The following is an 18,581-nucleotide window of genomic DNA, read 5'->3' on the forward strand; positions in this document are numbered from 1 at the left end:
AGGTGCCACTCCATCTTAACAACCAGTAAAGAATAAATGAACACACAGAAAATCAACTCTTCTTGAATGGGTAAGAAAGGGGCATACACAAGGTAAGTCACAGTTACCAAAATAGGAGAGCCAGAGAAGTGAATACAGGGAGTCCCAGTTTCCTTCCGCGGATACTCACATGTGGAAAATGCCATGGGAGCCAGTGCCAGAGTAGTAAAGACTTGACACATTGCTGGAGGCTCAATGAAAACAAGTCTGAGAGTTAAAAACTCCAGAGGAACTCACTCCTAAAGGAGCCCACACAATACTGTGAAAGTTACAATGTTCACAGTGCTGGAGGAAAATTCTCTCAGACTTCCAGTGGGGGAATGTGGGGGGTGGAAAAGAAAGTTCTAGAATGTGCCAGAGTGCTCTGCATTTCTTTACATAAGGCTTGCCCTCAGGGAACACTAATTAACAAAAGATTAATTTGCTGAGGTATTTTCAGAGCCTAACTGACCTGAGGAAGAAAATACCCAGTTCCTACTGGCTCTAGTCATCCCTTCCCACATGAGAAAGAGGGGGAATAAATTAAGAAACATTTATGAAGTCTCCAGTGCAGAGGCAAATTTTAACTAAAAAAATTAAGGCTTAATCATAGGACTGTGGAAAACTTTCCTTCTATGTCAGCACCCCATTACTAAAGGCATATTTACAAGCCCAACATTTTACCAGGTACCTCATGCCCCACAATCTAATGAAAATTGTGGGGCACACAGAAGGGCAAAAACTAAAACTAAAAATGAATTGAAGACTTCAGAGTAAGCATGAGAATCATAAGTAGGGTAAAACAATTATGATTAATATCCTAAGGGCTCTGATGAATAAAGTAGACAATATGCCACAACAAATGGCTGGATGCCGGAGAAACATGGAAATCCAAAGAAATAATCAGAAAGAAATGGTAGAGATTAAACACACTAATGTAAATGAAGAATGTCTTTGATAGGTTACTTGCAGACTATAGAGGGCTGAGAAAAGAATCTCTGAGCAGAGAACATAATAGGATCTTCAAAAGCCAAAGAGCCAAGAGAACAAAGACTGAAAGAAAACAGAACACAAAAAGAAAAAAAGAAAAAGAAAAAAAAAACCCCACAGAATAGAATATCCAAGGAGTGTGAGACAACTATAAATGGTATAGCATGTATAGCATACAAACATACAAACAATGGGAATGACCAGAAGGAAAAGAAAGAGGGACAGGCACAGAGGAATATTTGAAATAATAATGACTAAAAGCTTCCCCATTAATGTTAGACACCAACTATAGATTAAGGAAACTCAGAGAGTACCAACTAAGACAAATCCCAAAAAATTACATTAAGGCACATTATTTTCATATTATAGAAAGTCAAAGCTAAAGAAAAGATTCTGAGAAAAGCCAGAGGGAAAAATACACCTTACCTTGAAAGGAACAAAGATAAGAATTTGATCTAATTTCTCAGAAACAGTGCAAGTAAAAAGACAGTGGAGTGAAGTATTTAAAGTGCTAAGAGAAAACAAAACAAAACAAAACAAAACAATCTAAGCACTTTAGAATTCTATATACTATAAATATTTCATTCAAAAGTGAAGGAGAAAAAAAAGACATTGGACAAACTAAATAGAAAATATTTGTTACCAAATTTCATAACTTAGATGAAATCAACCTATTATTTGAAAGACATAATCTGTCAAAATTCACACAAGACAAAATAGGTGATCTGAATAGGCCTATATATTAAAGAAATGGAATCAGTAATTAACCTTTCAAAACAGAAAGCACCAGTTCCAGAGGGCTCACTGATAAATTCTTAAGGAAAAAATTATACCAATTATTTATAATCTCTCTCAGAAGTTAGAAACAGAGGGAACTTTTTAACTCATTTTAAGAGACCAGCATTACCTTAATACCCAAATCAGACAAAGACACTACAAGAAAACTTCAGATCAATATGTCTCATTAACATACAAACAAAACTTGTAAACAAAATATTAACAATTCAAATTTAGTAATATATAAAAAGAATTATACATCATGACTGTGTGGGATTTTTCCCAGGCTGATTCATCACTTGAAAATCAATTAACCTTCTGTATCACATCAACAGGCTAAAAAATAAAAAAATCACATGATCATATTAGTAGAGGCCAAAAAAATATTTGAGAAAATCCAACACCCACACATGATGGAAACTCTCAATAAACTAGAAACGATGACCAAGAGGATTAGAAATAAAACAACAACAGCAACAAAAACAAAAAACAGTACCCCTTACATACACATCCCCGAAGTGAAATAGTTAAGTTTATATCCAAGAAAATATGTTCAAAATCTATATGAGGAATACTTCAAAACTCTAATGAACAAAATAAAGAACTAAACACATAAAGAAGTATTCCATGTTCATAGATAGGAATATTCAATATTGTGGAGATAACAGTTCTTAATTGAAAACTTGAATACAATTCTATGTCCTATCCCAGCAAGCTATTTTGTGGATATCAACAAACTGATCCTAAAGTTTATTTGAAAAGCCAAAAGACCCACAATTGCTAATGGATACTGAAATAGAATTACAAAGCCTTTCCCAGACATGGAGGAATCTTAAATGCATATTACTAAGTGAAAGAAGTCAACCCAAAATGTGACATTCTGCGTGGTTCCAACTATGGATATTCTGAATAAGGCAAAACTATGGAGGCAGTGAATAGTTCTGTGGTTACCAGGGTTGCAAGTAGAAAGTGGGGATAATGAGGTGGAACATATAGGATCCTGAGGACAGTGAGAATACTGTGCATAACACCATAATGATGGATACATATCATTGTATGTTTGTCCAAACCCACAGAATGTACAACACGGAGAGTGAATTGGAATGTAAACTATAACCTCTGGATGGTTATGTTTCCATGTCAGTTTATCAGTTGTAACAAATGTACCAGTTGGAGATACTGAAATGTGGGAAACTGTGTGGGGACGGAGTTATATAGGAAATCGCTCTACATTCTTCACAATTTTGCTCTGAAACTAAAATTTCTGTTAAAAAAAAAAGTCTTAGAGGTGCCTAGGTAGCTCAGTCGGTTGAGTGTCTGATTCTTGATTTTGGCTTAGGTCATGATCTCGCAGTTTGTGGGATTCAGCTTCCCCACTCATTCTCTCTCTCTCTCTCTCTCTCTCCTCTCTCTCTCCCAGTAAACTTTTAATAAATGTGTTTAATAAAAAATTCTTAAAAAAGAAAAAAATAGCAATGTCACAGCTTAGCAGTCAGGCAGAAGGAGTTGCCCTCTATTTCGGGGGAGGGTCAGCCATTTTTTTCTATTCAAGTTTCAATTGACTGAGTCAAAGCCACCCATATTAGGAAAGCCAATCTGCTTTACTACCCATTCAAATGTTAGCCTCATCCAAAAACATGCTCACAGTCATACCTAGAGAAACGTTTGATGAAATACCTGGATACCTCAGAGCCCAATCAAGTTGAAATATAAAATTAATCGTCACAACTGAAGAGAAGAAAAAGAAAAAAAAAAACTAGCTATAGAAATTGAGAGTTGTCTACATGGAATGTTAGGTGCTTATATTTTCAAATGAAGAATTTGTTCTGAATTGAATTTGTATAGGCACAAATTGGATAATTAGTGCAAGATAGAAAGTTGTCTGGTTCTCCTCTCTTTCCAAGCTGTCTGTTACTGGGTTATGGAGATAACAGTACCTTGGTCATAACAGATGTGCTAAATTAAGTTTTTCTTTGACCTATTAATAGGGCCACTGTATTTCCATCAGTGCTGCCCTCTGTAGGAAAAATGTTGATAGTAACAGAACCCTAAAACTGATACAAATGTATTTTTTAAAACCTTTAAGCTCTTAGGCTGAAAAGTTAATTTGTTTCCCAAAAATAAAATAGGGTAATTTTTAGCTAGCAGATTTAAGGTTTATGTAAATTAAAGAACTTTTCAAACCATTTTAATCTCTGAATTAAAAGAACCACATGGAGCAAGAAAGGCCACATCTATCTTCTAAATTTATACAAAGCATAAACTATATTTGAATATCTTCCAGCACCTTTAACTCAGTATTTTATACTAGTCCCATTATGTTAAAGGTGAAGAATTTATGCAGAATTTACTGAAAAAATCAAAGGTGCAAAATCACAGTTATATTGTAACCCTATGGGGAATGAAAAAGTAACATTAAGAAAATTATTTAATCCATGAGAATGTTACAGAAACTAAACATATATTATTTCCATTTTCTTTAAAGTATGTATTTCTTAGAAGCAAGGTTTATCAAGTTAAAATAATTAGCTCGATCAATGAAAAACAGGAATCAATGGTGGATTCACCTCTTATGCTGCTAATTATTCTTTATTAAGTACAAGAAAAATGCAGCCAGGTATCTGAAAGATGATTCTGAAATTGGTATTTTTTGAAGTTTATGTATTTATTTTGGGGGTGGGGGAGCTGGGGAGGAGCAGAGAGAGGGAGACAGAGAGAATCCCAAGCAGGCTCCACTCTGTCAGTGATTTGGGGCAAACCCACAAACCATGAAATCATGACCTGAGCAGAAATCAAGAGTCAGATGCTTAACTGACTGAGCCACCCAGGTGTCCCTGAAAATAGCATTCTTAATTGCTTAGCAGATCATTTCCCCAAACTCAGTGAAAGTCGTTCGATAGCATATTCAAGTGAAGTTGGCAGGTAGGATTAGTTTCATAAAGTCATTCAGGAATGGATGTTATGTCCCACCTAGACTGTGACTCTTCTATGTTCATCAGAAGACTTTGAAGTCAGGCCTGCATTGTCTAGGTAGCTGCCTAGGGAGAAGCTTGAGAGGGAGAGATAGCAGATAGAGAGAAAGAGAAACAGATGAAGACACATCCTCTCTTAAACCGTCCCAGAATGGAAGTGATAATTTCTACTCACATTCCAATAGTGAAAATTGTCACAAATTTCTGTCACCCTATAAGGATGCCAGTAGAGTTGAGGAATACAGTATAGCTGTAAGCCCTGGAAGGGACCTGGGAGCCAGTAGCCCATCTTGGCAACATCAGTAAGAGAGTTTGAAAAGAATGCACATTCAAGCCTAACAATAGATTCAGTGGGCCCTTTGATGATGACTAGCCTGGTACACAAATCTTAACTAGTAGCAAAAGTGACAATAATATCAGCCAAAATAAAAACTGTACTTGACACTTAAGCTTATTGGTAACAGCAGGAGGCAGCAAGATGGTTGGATTCATAGTATTGTAGCTTCTAGTACAGACTGATGCATTTGTGATGATAGGACTTGAGCCTGAGCACATGGCTTAAGTTGTCTTCTTATTTCCTCCTTCTTTACCTCCTCTTCTTTTTCCTCCTTATTCACAATAGGACTTAAATGTATCCGTAGGCTAGTAATCTATTCTTGTATATCTTGAACAGACTGTCTATACTATCTTGGTCACAAATTCATTTTACTTAATTTGTTAGATATACAAGAAGATTTTTCACTGATTTTCCAATGTTTCATAGTCTGTAAAAATAGGAAGAGCTTAATTTTAATGTTAAATGTGATGCTTGCTCATTGCAGAAAACTAGTCAACAAAGTATAACAATGTATTACGAAAGCATGATAAAATTATTTAAAAATGTCCAATCCCATCATTCAGAGATTATTAGTATTTACTATCTTGGCAAACATTCATCTATATTTACATCCATATATTTGTTGTCTTGTTAAAATGAGATCATTCTTTATAGAGTATTTTGTACAGATTTTGTTTTTCCTTAGAAATATGGAGTTGACACATTTCTAGGTTAAGGAATATTTATCTGTATTTTTGAACTGGTTGTGTAATGTTTCTTTCCTCTCAAGTCTTTAAATAAGCATGTTTGATCATATTAACATTTATTCTGCCCAAAAGGAGTTTGGCAGTATAATAGTTGCTCAATACTACATATTACACCAAATTGAAGGTATCTATTGGTTTTACAAATATCTAACCAGGGACGAGAATATAGAGACTTGTATATGACTTTTTACTCTAAATCCATCTGCAGATCCTTACTTCAATGACGGCTCCATCATCCAATGGCTCCCTCATAGGAAGATGCAGGGCTGTCTAACACAGCATCTGAGATTGGTGGTTGTGGAGGTTGCTAGCATTTGAGGCTTCCATTCCCAATGAGTGCAGGGAGATATAGGAAGGTCACTAGTGCTCAGGTAGTAGTGGTGTCTGTGAGCATGAACCCTGGGGACTAACAAACCATGGTGCTCTCCAGAGTCAAAGCTGAGGGATATCCCCAAAGAGCTGGATAGGATAGAATTAGAATTGTTTGGGTAAAAAGGTGGAGACCTCTAGAAGTGGAATCCTTGTGTTTTAATCTGCATGAAAGGAGAAGAAAGAGAATGTGATATTGGTCCATTCCTTTTAACTTGAAGTACATGAAAATTCATTTCACTTCAAACTGAACCACAGAAAAAGATTATGGCTTTGTCTGTTTAAAGTTACAGAGAAAAGGGGTGCCTGGCTGGCTCAGTTGAAGGAGCGTGCACGACTTGGAGCTCCATGTAGAGTGTAGAGATTACTTAAATACATAAAATTTAAAAAATAAAAGTTACAGGGGTGCCTGGGTGGCTCAGTTGGTTGGGCGTCTGACTTCGGCTCGGGTCATGATCTCGTGGCTTGTAAGTTCAAGCCCCGCGTCAGGCTTTGTGCTGACAGCTAGCTTGGAGCCTGGATCCTGCTTCTAATTCTGTGTCTCTCTCTGTCTGTCTGTCTCTCTCTCACTCGTGATCTCTCACTCTCAAAAATAAATAAAACATTTAAAAAAAATAAAAGTTACAGAAACAAAAGAAGAAAGACATTATAGACTGATATTTTAAAATGAGCTAAGGGAGGGGCCCCACTGGTTAAGTGGAGGGCTCTTGATTTTGGCTCAGGTCATCATCTCAGGGTTCCTGAGTGCTTGGGATTCTCTCTCTCTGCCCCTCCCCAACTCATGCTCGCTCGCTCTCTCTCTCTCTGCCTCTTTCATAATAAATAAATAAACTTAAGAAAAATTAAGATGAGTTAAGAGAAATAAAGGAGATGACATGAGTTATGAGCCAACAACATAAATCAGTATTTATAAATGACCAGAAACGAATGATTGGAAAAAAGAAAAATATGAAAACAAAGTAAATAATCTTAGTTAAGAATTAGAATGAAGATAAAATAAAATATACATAGTCAATCTCTCTGGAAAGGAAAACTAAATAAATGGAATAGAACCAATACTAAAAAGTATAATCCAAGAAAATTTCCTGAGATAAACAAATAAAAGAGAGTTGAAACCACATAATGACAAAGCACTGTCATTTCCTTGGGAAGATAAGCAAGTATTTCCAACACTAATACATATCCTAGTAAAATAAGTAAACTCAAAGTAAAAGAAAAATTCCCTGGAAGCATCTAGAATAGTGTATGGAAGTTTGGAGCTACAATTCAGACTGAAAGAGAGACTAACACAGAAAATAAACTTATACGTTTCAGTTAAATAAATAATATGAACATGACTGGACATGTAATATTAAAAAAAAGAAGAAGAAGAAAAAAAGGATGCCTCAAATTCTACTCCTGAAGCCAAGAGCATACTGTATACACATACATTAACTAAGTTGACAATTAATTATATTTAGAAAAGAAAAGAAAAGAAAAAAAGAAAAGAAAAGAAAAGTCCATCCCTATTGGTTGATAGAGCATTTTGTGGATGTTAAACCCGGAGCAGGTAACAGGGTAATGGATAAGCAGAAGGTCTCTGGAATCAGACTGTCTGGGTGGAACCAAAGGACCTTGGGAAAGTCATGAGGCATCTCTAAGCCTCTGTTTTCACATCTGTAAAATGGAAATCCTATTTTTACTATTAAGGTATTTGTGAAAATTAAATGTATGTGAAGTGCTTATGATAAAATTAAAAACCAAGGTTAAAAGTAGGATAAATAAATAAATGAATAAAATAAACAATAACATCAAGAAAATAAATAAATAAATTTTAAAAAGAGATTCGTATTTTGGAGTTGGGGAGTAAATTTCCAAAGCTAGCCATGGGGAGTCTTGTACTTTAGAGACACCACTGCATTTACTCACACATAAATTAATATCCTGTTGTCATTTGCTTCAAACTTGCCCAGAAGTTAGTAAGTGGTACACAGATAAAACAACATTGGGTTGAATAGTATTGAAACTGAGTGGTAGGTTCATGGGAGTTCATTGCATTCTTTTTTCTTCTTGTATATACTTTAAAATATTCCATACCAATGTTTTTTTCAAAACGGATTTGTTTTTCTTCGTTTACTTCAAAATGTTTTTCTCATGTGCTATATTTTGATTTAGTGTTCCTAATGTGTAAAATTTTATTTCTTCATATCCTGGATTACTTTTGTATACTGTATCATGGTCTTAGTCATAATTCTCCATTTCAGTTTTGTTTCCCAAAGATTTTAGCCCTTAGTACCTAAATTAATCTCCTTAAACACATTACTATTATCTGTAAATTCAAACTATTCAAAATGGATAAACATATTTTAAAAATAGGTCTATATATTTAATCCCATTCCTCTTAGTGAGGAAAATGTGTATTTTTTAAAAAATAGATTGCCTACTTTAAGCATTAGAAACTCAGAAATATTTTCTTATCTAGGTTCCCAAACTGTGATTACAGTCTGTTTTTTGTTTGTTTTTTTTTTTAATAATAGTCTACCATCTTTGTTCAAACCATAGGCATTTCTTTTTTGTCCCCAGTAATATGAGCTACATACTCTGATCAGCGATATTTCAAAATGCAAATCTCATGACACACCATTTTCTTGGTTGAAATGCTCATAGGGCTTTCTAAGGTATTTGAAACTTATAAGGTTTTGAGAAAATTAAATGTATTTAAAGTGCCCATGATAAAATTTAAAAACTTTCTGTTATAAAGAGAGAGATTCTTAATTTACATTCTCTCCCTGCTAAGACCTCTTCAGCCTCCTTTTCCCCATCCTTTAATTTTCGTTCATCCACCTTCTTTGTAAAGCCAGCTCTTCTTCCTGGACCATTTCCTGTGGCCTCATTTACCTCATTCTTACACGTTTATCAGAACCTACTGCCGACATCACTTCCTAGGAAAATTACTTCTGAAATTTGTTTGGCAGTTTCCTTGATGTATACAATCATAACACCCCATGATTTTGTTTTAGAGCAATTATCACAGCATGTTATTTTACATGTATTTGTCTAGTTACTATTTACAAATGTCTGTCACTTGTTTTAGATGATAGACTCCACAAAGACAGCAGTCAAGGAAACTATTATACTTAATACTTCCTCACTTTCTAGGATGACATCCATATTAGGCATATGTAGATTTGTTGACTAAAGAATTTCTGAGTATTGCAGTCTGTTATGGTTGGTACTTCCATCAGATAAGGAACATTTCTGTAGGAAAAATCCCTGATGCTTCTGTTTTATATTCTCTTTTTAAGAATGCTGCATTCAGGTGTTCCTTCCCACCCCCTACCTCCCCCACATTCATTTTAGAAAGTAGTAGCTAGTTAAGCAGATCTTACTAATTGAGCAAGTTCACAAGAAAACCACTATGGTCTTATGTTAGTAATATGTAAAATTCTGTTATTTAAACTAAATGAATCCCAGGACTATCTAGAAACAGAATCTCTAAGACATTTCAAAATTGCAGCCCGTGGAGTCCACAATTGATTGTTCAAATGAATAATGTAAAATCACAAGTGGAAGCAAACAACAATAGTGTAACAATGATAATGGAATACGAAAAGAAAACAAACAAACAAAACCCAACAAGCATTAAGAAGTGTGTACTGCTAATACAGCCTTTCCTGCCACCAATAAAAATCTTAAATGGCTTAGTGTTTAAGCTCAGAGAGGAGAGAGATTTATACAATGCTATTGATATAAAAATTCTCAGCATATTTAATTGGCCTTAGGTGAAAGCACATGCAATAAATCTAGTGGTCATGGTGTGGTAATAGGCAATTGTTATTAAATATTCCAGTTCTCCTATGTAAAGATGAAAATTGAATCAAAATGTTCAGATAATTATGAATGTTTCTGTATTCATTTCTTTATCAAGCCAAGCTGTTGTAACTGCATGCTTGATAATATTTTCCATCAAACTGTTAATGTGCTATTAAAACACAGTTTGGAGGGCACCTGGGTGGATCAGTCAGATAAGTATCAGACGTCCGTGATCTCACAGTTTGTGGGTTTGAGCGCTGTGTCTGGCTTTCTGCTGTCAGTGCAGAGTCTACTTTGGATTCTCTGTTGCCCTCTCTCTGCCCCTCCCCTCACCCATGAGAGCGTGTGCACATGCACGCACTCTCTTTCTCTCCCACATAAATAAACATTGGGGCACCTGGGTGGCTCAGTCCATTGAGCATCCAACTTCGGCCCAGGTCATGATCTCATGGTTCATTGGTTCGAGCCCTGCCTCGGGCTCTGTGCTGACAGTTCAGAGCCTGGAGCCTGCTTCAGATTCTGTGTCTCCTTCTCTCTCTGTCCCTCCCCCCTCATACTCTGTCTCTCTCTGTCTCTCAAAAATAAATTTTAAAAATGGAAAAATATTTTAAAACATAAACATTAAGGAAAACCCACAATTTTGTACTTTATAGTAATTAACTTATTTTATGCTTAGAAAATTACTCTAATAGTTTAATTTGACCAAGATAGAGTTAATTACAAAGAGAAATATATAGGCAAAATTTGATTGAAATACAACAGAAATAATTTATTTTAAAAAATGTTCATTGTTCAATACTCAAATTATCAAACTGTTGGATGTAAATCAGCAGAGTTTAAAGAAACACGCTCTTCAGTTCTTCTGGGTATAGAAAATGTTGGCCAGTGTGATTTCATTCATTACATATTTTTCTTCCTCAATTAGAAAGTTAATAAATTTGGAATTAGATATTTTGCCAACATATTACTGAATTTGTTATCTAAATGACTTGTATAATATTTAATAACAGAGAGGATTACTTTTGGAATGGGTAAAATGCATGATGCTAAACAAACTTTCAAAAGGATCAGGGGCTAAATTAACTCAAATTACTCTAATTAAGACTGACACAAAATATTTCTGCTTTTACAATTGAAAGAACTGACCCTTATGGTAAGAGCTGAAGAAGTCAGTATTATGACTCTCAAGAAATGACTTCCTTGACTTTGAAGGGAACTTACTTTATTGAAATTTCTGATGCACTGCACAGAATGTAATTCAAATTAATATTCTCTCCTTGGTTTGAGAATCTCTTGTAGAAATTTAAAAAAATTCCCACTTCTATCAAACAAGTTAAAAGTTACAGTGTAATTTTCCATTTTATTCGATACTTGTGCCAGTTAAAAGTAGACCAGAATGAGCTTCTTAAAAGCAAAATGTGACATATATCACATACCAGACATATGCCAGTATGACTAGTATATTTTATAATATCTTTTATTTTATAGTCTATCACTTCGAATTAGATCCTACATCTTTGAAAATCTTGTGTTGATGTTTTATCATGCACATTGATTTCATCCTGATATCTGCCTTCACAACTATCTGAAGCCATAATTATATAGATTTGAGAAATTTGTATCATTTTCAATAATAATTAATTTTTCCATCTTCCATTAATTTACATTACTCATATATTTCTTTCATTAGTTTACTTTTAGCTTTGTCGTGATTATAATTAGCTGCATATTAAAGTGTGCTATACTTTGGCAGGTTGGACCAATATTGACAGACTCAGAGAAAACAAATTGCTACAAATTGTATATGTTTGCAAAATATCCAATTGATTTTTAATTTGGGAAGTCACATTGTTCATTGTTTGACATTTTTAAAAGCATTATTCCTAATTAGCACTGTTATGATAAAGTCGCTTGCTTTGTGAAGCAATTTTATTGTTTTATCTTAAACAACAGGCAAAGATCTTGCCAGTTAGTCAAAAGAAATAGAAAAAAATGAAATTAGGTTAGAAACTTTAGGAACTTATTTATCTAAAACCCTAAGGGTATAATCATAGCATTTATTTATATTCCTAAAAATGCTTCAATATTAATAGTGTTAAAATTCCACTGAAACAAATATGCTGATTTCTGATACAGAAATAAAACATCTAAGGCATTTATTTACCTTGAGAGATAAGTGACTCGTTTCCCCACAGTATTTGGTAACAAACCCTCTACAAACAGCGAGAACCTGTCATTTATCACCAATCACTTATTCATCCGTTCAAAATACACTTGTATATTCTGGGCTATCTGTTGTTTGTCCCACCAGATCCACACCTCAGTTTATAAACTCAGCTTCCTGGCTCATGAAGCTAAACTCTATGGACTACACCCTCCCTCTGCTTCCATTGGGTTGTCAATTGGTGCCCTGGCAGAGGTACCAGGGAGAAAGCAGAGTGAGATCAGAGTCCTTGTCTCCAGTACCACTCAGGGTTGCCACTCTGTGGCTCTGTCCTTGACAGATGTACCCATCAAAGGGGGCTTCCTGATGTGATTTTCTCTACACTGTTCCTTTGGGCCTAAGAGTAGTAGCTGCTTATTTATTGCACAGCCAAGACTTTGCAAAAAAGTCTTTTGTAAATACATTCTGCTTGGATGCTCCCAACGTTGGGTGCCCCATCTGTTTCCTGCTGTGGCCAAATGTAAGCTCTTATCTTCTAGGCATTTGGTGTGGTTCTTGCTGATGTCAAGACAGTTCTCTTTTATTTGTTTACTTACGTATTCATTACGCATTCATTATTTATCCATCCATTCACTCATTTATTTTAAAATTTAAGTGGAACGGAGACCTCCCAATTTCATTTCTTGCGTGTTTAAGTAAAATTAGCTCTAAAAGTCTCAACTTTTGCCCTCTTCCCATACCAGTCATCCCAAAGTTTCAAAGTCGTCATCTGTAAAAGCAGAATCACACATACATCCAAGGAGTTGTGAATTTAAAATGTGAGAAAATATTTTGTGATCGTATTCTCTCTTGCATGTGAGAGCAGAGCATGTCTTTTGTGTACAAGCTCAGTAATGAAATGCAGAGTATCTTTCCTCGTCAAAAAAATTGTTCAGATGTTCTTGACTAGCAGTGTATTCTTGAAATTTACTCATTATAGTGATAATTGTCTAGTAATCAAATAATATGAGTCACCAATAGAGATTGTTAAAAAGATATTTTTGTCTTTATGTGTGTGGTTTCTAATTACAATAATAAAAAATAAAGTCCTTCTTCAAGAGTAGTAGAAGATGCTATAATTTCATCTCCTTTTTGAAAAATATTATTACATAATATTTTTTTTTAATATTTTATTTATTTCTAGGAGAGAGAGACAGCGTGAGCAGGGGAGGGTCAGAGAGAGAGGGAGTCACAGACTGAAACAGGCTCCAGGCTCTGAGCTGGCAGTCTGCACAGAGCCCGACGCGGGGCTCGAACCCACGAACCGCGAGATCATGACCTAAGCGAAAGTCGGACGCTTAACCGACTAAGCCACCCAGGCGCCCCAACATAATATTTTAAAGGCAATTACGGAATACTTTGTGGCTTAATAAACATTAAAGATTTAAACATTAAATGACTTTAAAATATTTAAAACTTTAGATATAAATATTCACACTTTTGCTATTTTCAAAAATATTCCCAATTTATTTAATTTAAAAAAATAAGCTTAAAGATAACTTATTGATTCTAATTCTTGAAATGGACTCTAACAACACATGATATTATTCATTTTTTCATAATCCTATGGAATAAATAATAATATTTTCTGAAGCTTGGATTAGAATTCAGGAATATAAAATATTAAAGCAACATGATACAATAATATAGAGATTAGGACAATAAAAAATGAAATACTATACAAGCTGAAGTGTTATTTTTATTTTTTTCCTCTTTGCCATAACAAACTAGTGTCATCCACACTTTTGGATTTCAGATTGATTTTAAATCCACTCACAATATAGGAGATGCTAGGCCTTCTTCTTTGAAATGTTTGTGCCATTTAATTGCAGTTTTGTATGAAAATAGTATTTTATAAGATGTTTATCTACCCTAAAGAAATTCTTAGTGGGACTTGCTTTGCGCTAAATGTTGCCTTTGTTATTCAAGAGCTCTTTTATAGGTTTTCCTGTCTTTCTGGATAGAACTGTCAAATATATAAAACTAATCAGTTTGTCAACTTCCTCTACTCTCCTCTGTTTCTTTGTCTCTCTGTCTCTCTCTCTTTCACACACACACAAACACACACACACACACACACACACACACACACACTCTCATACACAATCTTTCAAATATAACCAGGAAATATACTCTAGAGATTTCAGCATCATGCATAAAATTATATACAGTTGAGGAGAATGAGAATGATAGCAATTAAACACAAATATAATAACACATAGATGTTTTATAAAAGTTATTGTAGCAAATAAAATCAAGGGGAGTTTGCTTGGGTGGCTCAATCGGTTAAGCATCTGACTTCAACTCAGGTCATGATCTCCAGTTCGTGGGTTTGAGGCCCACGTCAAGCTCTGTGCTGGCAGCTCGGAGCCTGGAGCCTGATTTGGATTCTGTGTCTCCCCATCTCTCTGATCCTCTCTTGTTCTGTCTCTGTCACTGTCTTTGTCTCTATCTCCTTCAAACATAAATAAACATTAAGACTTTTTTTAAAATCAAGATTATTTTTGAAGAATATATCTCCTTCCCCTTATATCTATTACAGAAATAAATCTTCACTGCAAACTATAATATTCAACTGAATATTTTCACTTATCCTTAAGTCATTCAAGTACTTTATAAACATTCAAGAAGACTTTTGCTACATAATCATCATCATTATCAGTAAAATTTCTTTTTTTTAAAAAAAGTTATTTATTTTGAGAGAGAGAGAGAATTAACGGGAGAAAGGCAGAGAGAAAGAGGAAAAGAATCACAAGCAGGCTCTGCGCTGTCAGTGTGGAGCCTGACATGGAGCTCTAACTCACAAACTGAGATCATGACCTGAGTTGAAACCAAGAGTTGGATGCTTAACCCACTGAGCCACACAGGCACCCCTAAAATTTCTTTGAATTGAAATAAATTCTGCCATGCCAGAGACTGCCCTTTAGTCGTTTCTCTGTCCTCAGATACACAGAGCACATTCTGGGCCATGTAGTCTCTCAGGGAAGGGTGGGGGCACATGCATTTGCCCAGTGTAATGTAGATCCTTTCGGGCCTGTGAAGGTAGAAGGATATGAAGATCAGGTCTTAATTACAGAACACAGTAACCTAATCGCAGAGATTTAGATCCAAGAAACAAAATTTCCTTAAGGTTTGATCACTTACAGAAAGAAACAAGTGACAACCTCCCACCCCAGAGGACCAGAGAGAGGTATAAAGTCTTGAAGAGAATCCTGTGACAGTGGTTTAAGGGCTTATGTGAGAGAGCATTATTCCAACAGCCTTCTGTACTGTTTATGCTAAAACTATACTTGGGTAATAGACCATTATTGCCTGTAGTGAAAGCCACTAGTTTCAGCCTACAAACTTCTGGAATGCTCGCTGGAGATCACAGTGGAGTTTCTCCATCATACCTCCTACAGTGCAGCTGCCTGGAGTACTTTAAATTCAAGTTCACTATTAGGAAGGTGGCCACGTTCAGTTGGTCAGTCATAAAGAGGTACAGGATTCAGTAATTGTTTTGAATGAAGTCCAAACTACCAAGGAGGTTTTGTTTTGTTTTGTTTTGTTTTTAAGTTTAATTATTTATCCTGAGAAAGACAGAGACAGTGGTAGTTGGAGAGAAGCAGAGAGAGAGGGATATAAAAGGTCCCAAGAAGGCTCAGTGCTACCAGTGCAGAGCCAGACCCAGGTTTGAACTCACAAACTGTGAGATCATGACCTGAGCCAAAACCAAGAGTTGAACACTTAGCCAACTGAGCCACTCAGGCACCCCACCAAGGAGTTTATTAAAATCATAGAGCATGCAGAAAGTGGGTATCAGGCAGCAATTATTGAAAACTATCAATGTCAGACCCCACATTCAAGGTCTTAGCCAGCAGCTTCTAGCTACCTGCACCAAATGGACTGGAACAAGATTGTCAAAGAAATGCAGAATGCAGAAAGGCTGAATGTAGGATTCTATGGTATGTGGAGAGAAAGTATTCAACATGTGGTCATATGATAAATAAATGATTTATAAATAAGAGTGCTATTTTGCCAGGGCTTACGAGTTAACCTATTTTCTAGACTCATGGAATACCGGTGAACCTAAATCATCTTTTTGATTCTCTTGTGTTCTCTGTCTTGTAATTTTCTGTTTTCACTACATCAACTTGTAAATTTGTTTTTAATTCTACCACATTCAATGATGGAGAGAGGCATTTCACTGTTCTGGAAATTTTCCCAGCCATGAAGCACTGTTACAGATATAGACAGGTGCTATATTGTTTCATAACTTCTCTGCCCCTGTCCTTCAAAGCACTTCTGGTGCTTCAGTGATTTTTACAGATCCACCAACAGCTAAAGTGGCTATGTTACAAACTAGCCATATGGAAGACACATTCATCCTTCTCCCCACAACTGCTCTTATCGTCATTTACAACATCACATATCTGTAGCTTTCAAGAGTTTGGATTGGGCTTTTCAGGTCCCTTTCTGGGGGTAAAGGAAGTTTGCTGGACATTTTGTTAATAGCCCATTTCTCTGGGGAAATTGTTTTTAAAGATTCTTTAAAGGTTTATTTTTGAGAGAGAGAGAGAGAAAGAACAGAGAGAGAGCACGCACGCACAGACACATGCACATGTGAGCAGGGGAAGGGCAGAGAGATAGGGGACAGAGGATTCCAAGCAGGCTCTGTGCTGACAGCAGAGAGATAGATGTGGACTCAAAGTCAAGACCATGAGATCATGACCTGAGCCAAAGGCAGACGCTTAACCCACAGAGCCATCCAGGTGCCCCTGTGATATTGTTTATAATTTTTTTAATGTTTATTTTTGAGAGAGAGAGAGAGAGAGAGAGAGTGAGCAAGCAGGGGAGCGGCAGAGAGAGAGGGAGACACAGAATCCAAAGCAGGCTCCAGGCTCTGAGCTGTCAGCACAGAACCCAACAGGGAGCTAGAACTCAGGAACCACGAGATCATGACCTGAGCTGAAGTCAGCCATTTAACCGAATGAGCCACCCAGGTTTCCCAATTGTTTTTAAATCCAAAGACTTAAACCACATTCCCTACACATGAATGTGTTGGCTTTATCTCTTTCCTCATTATCTCTTTCCCACCTAGTACTATTACAGTTATAGACATCTGCATTTTTAGAAAAGTTATACCCATTTACTACTATTTTTTATTATTCAATAACTGCTGACATACTAGGGACATAGTAGAATATAAGACGTGAAAAAATGAAGATGTTGAAGGAGTAATAGATATCTTGTGCTTTAATGCTTTGTGGCAGGATTGTACTATAAGCAAATGAATCAGTTACATGCATCACACACACAAACTAAAACCGAACCAAAGAGAAAACGATACATTCCAGGTTGTATCTTTCTATTGCAGCCTGTCATTTACAGAATACTAGGGATTTGTTCTAATTAGGATGTAAAACTTGTTCCAAATTATGCTTCCTCAGTCCTGCCTGCCAAGAACTCAAATGTAACTGGATATAGCAACCCTGCCCAGGTATATGTGTCATCTCAGAATATAGAGGTGACATCCGTAGGATATGACAACTGGTAACGGTGGATTCATCCACATTGTTTATGCTTCAATGACCAGGCCTCAAGGGAAGGTCAGGTTTTAAAAAACCAAGTCGTGTCTTGCTATCAATCTCCAAGCACATGTCAAAAAAGAAGGAAGTTTGTTCCTCCTCATTGTTTCTGCTCAGTAACACAGTCAGGCAAGTTTGTTTCCAAGTGACCTGGTGAGCTGTGTAAGCATTTTTGCTTATTTCAAATCAAATACACTTCTTTTGTTTAAGGTGTAAGAAATGCATTTAACAAGTGACGTTTATATAGAACAAATGATGGGGAATGTTCCTTTCAAATATTTCTAATGTGCTTCCCATTTTCATTGACCTTGATTTTTCCTAAAACAATTTATGCCTAGTCAATTCACTTATCTAGGATGGATTTAACTTTCATGTCAAAAACTCTTTATTCCCAAATCACTTTTGGTTCAAAGGAAGTAAAGACAGTTAAAGTTGGAACAAGTTCATTGCTGTATTACATGTTCCTTTCACTGGGGAAGAGGTCAGGAGGAAGAAAGGCAGCTGTAATTGAAAGAATGGCACACATAAGGTGGACATTATGTTCACGAAGCCATCAACAAAAAAGAGAGGATTCTTGTCTCTTAGCTCAGTTTAGAAGAAAATTTTGTTTGGAAATAGATGATTTAGACTCATTTACTTTTGTGATCGCTAAATTTAATGTTATTGAAGCCTCACATTTAAACAAAAATTATTGTGCATTACCTCTACACTCTTTAAGAATGATGCTGTTCCCAGGCTAATTTACTCAAATCTAACTAGTTTATTTTACCTGCCAGATTGCAAAACTGATAACAGAAAATGAAAAGTTTT

The 18,581-nt window shown here is 35.8% G+C and overlaps 1 pseudogene; it reads left to right on the forward strand.

Annotated features, from left to right (window-relative positions):
• The window catches only part of LOC120227150, a 32,392-nt pseudogene extending 14,656 nt beyond the window's left edge, over positions 1-17,736 (forward strand).
• Positions 17,737-18,581: the final 845 nt, after the last annotated feature.

The sequence above is a fragment of the Hyaena hyaena genome, unplaced genomic scaffold (assembly GCF_003009895.1).
Source record: "Hyaena hyaena isolate Hyena2069 unplaced genomic scaffold, ASM300989v1 scaffold_2017, whole genome shotgun sequence".
Taxonomy (NCBI): domain Eukaryota; kingdom Metazoa; phylum Chordata; class Mammalia; order Carnivora; family Hyaenidae; genus Hyaena; species Hyaena hyaena.